The sequence below is a fragment of the Etheostoma spectabile genome, chromosome 5 (assembly GCF_008692095.1).
Source record: "Etheostoma spectabile isolate EspeVRDwgs_2016 chromosome 5, UIUC_Espe_1.0, whole genome shotgun sequence".
Taxonomy (NCBI): domain Eukaryota; kingdom Metazoa; phylum Chordata; class Actinopteri; order Perciformes; family Percidae; genus Etheostoma; species Etheostoma spectabile.
In genome coordinates, this window is record NC_045737.1 from 16458687 (window position 1) to 16460729 (window position 2043).

General features: G+C 41.6%; 1 protein-coding gene and 1 long non-coding RNA gene across 50 annotated transcripts in view; one reads left to right on the top strand and one right to left on the bottom strand.

The window, feature by feature from the left end:
• Positions 1-1299, bottom strand: part of LOC116688862 (uncharacterized) — a 9121-nt gene extending 7822 nt beyond the window's left edge. Inside the window, exon 1 of the long non-coding RNA XR_004331875.1 lies at positions 1132-1299. This is a non-coding gene — a long non-coding RNA (uncharacterized LOC116688862). The remainder of the gene's footprint in view (positions 1-1131) is intronic.
• Positions 1-2043, top strand: part of camk2b1 (calcium/calmodulin-dependent protein kinase (CaM kinase) II beta 1) — a 76280-nt gene that overhangs the window by 8766 nt on the left and 65471 nt on the right. The gene's annotated exons all lie outside the window — the stretch shown is intronic.

Here is a 2043-nt window from a genome sequence, read left to right on the forward strand (position 1 = left end):
CACACACACACACACACACACACACACACACACACACACACAATGTGGATGTATGAAAATGTGGAGTGTGGTGGAACAGGCATTTTAACAGGCATTAGCCTGTCTTTAAAAATCATTTTTTAAAGACATCAGTACTGCATTCAGACTATTTATGAAATACTGCTTTGTATGTACTGTATGTTGTGATGATATGATGGGGAACAGGGAAGTTTTCAAGGATCAACATGCTGGAGACAAACTGCTCAAGCAAAGTTGTTTAATAACGTTAGACTAGAGAATGTTGACACTTGAAACGGTGTAATCAATGAAACAAATTAGGTGATGTTGTAATACACTTTTGGCTTTGTATTCAACATATGATTTCCTGCTACAGCAGACGTAAAAAGAAAAGAACATTGCTACCTTCACTCAAGTTATTTTGAAAAATAATACAGTGAAAATACAGACAAGTTTAAACTCATTGTTTAACTAGCCAACAATTGTCTGTTTTGGTTCACTCTCATCACTATCATAGCATTATTTTTTTATTGGCCTCAGCAGGCAGCTGTTTTCAGTGGAAAGAGCTCTAAAAACTGACAGTACACTACCTGCTTAACATTAAACCACAGACAGAGTGTATGTAGCAGTTTAAGAGCCAGATATTTTCTTTGGGGAGTTGGTAGAGCCAAAAAGCGAGCTAACAGAGACTTAAAAGTGCTCTAAGCGAGTCAATTGAGAATACATTCTTATTTGCAGCAACAACCTGTCACGTTTACACAGTTACACATTCACATCTCGAAGCTGCCCAGTACAACCACAGTCTGATCGGCTGGCCATTTAGCAGCTCCATTGGTGTGGTTGGGATAAAGGGCCTTGCTCAAAAGCACCTCAGTGGTGATGATGAGGGAGGGACTAGCACTGCTCTTTCAATATATAGCAACGCATGCTAACAAGTTTGCTGTATCAATGCCATCTAATCAGTTATTGCAGGTTTAAATCGTTTTCCCAAATGGATCCATTAGTAAAGCTTTTTTAGTTGAAAGAGTCGCATGTTCCATTTTTATTTTTGAGCTACTGTCACATAATATTTTCAGTGTATGAATGTATGTGCATTCACAATTTGAAGGCTGTGTCCCATCCCAAAAAAACAACTAACCAAACTCCTGCAAACCTCCCCGGTAAATAATGAAATATGGCTTTCCTGCCCACAAACAACAAATACAGATACTCAAACTGTATGTAGACTATGGTTACTGTAGAGTGAAATGCACCTTTTCTTTAAAATCTTAACTCTCAGAGGTTCAGTCGAGAGCCCGGGTATGTCCCATTTGACTATATTTCTGCTTTTAATGACATTAAAACCATCCTAGGTTATACTGCTGCTATAAGTAGAAGGCTAACAGTTAATCCCAACAATTGCCCTGATGCCAGACACACACAGAATAAATAATTCATGTATACATTGTGCTATCATTGGACCTATACATTTCCCTCCAGCAGCTTTATCAGGGAGTGCAGCTGTTTGCAGCTTTCCACTATATTTCTGAGGCACAGCATAATCTCCCTGCTTCTACATTTGATAGGAGCACTGATCTGACCTGACTGGGTGGTGTGCGAGGCTTGTGCTGCGCTCCTTACTAATGGATGAGCCATGTTCTATGAAACAGCAGAGCAATGTGAGAGCCAGCAGAGCTGCTGCATACTTCTTCTACTCCAGGTCCTATTCATAGCTATCCATGACCTATCTGACATGGGCTGCTACAGCCAGTTTTTTTTTATTGCAGTCATGATGGCTTGCTGCTCCACTTTAGAAGAGGGATTTGGTTTAGTACATTTTGGTGTTGTGCTGTTTCTCAGGCAGCAGGTAGGGTAAAGAGCTTAGAGCCCTGGTTGCAGCAACTTAAGAGGAGCATTTGCTTCGGACTGGCAGATGGAGATGGAAGCCAAGGGGAGGGAGGGGTCATGCGAGAGAAGGCACTTGGCACCCCAGGAACTTGGCAGCTGAGGGCCATGCTCCTCTACGCCTACATGCCTTTAGCACGGGACTCTCATCTGACTCTCTCT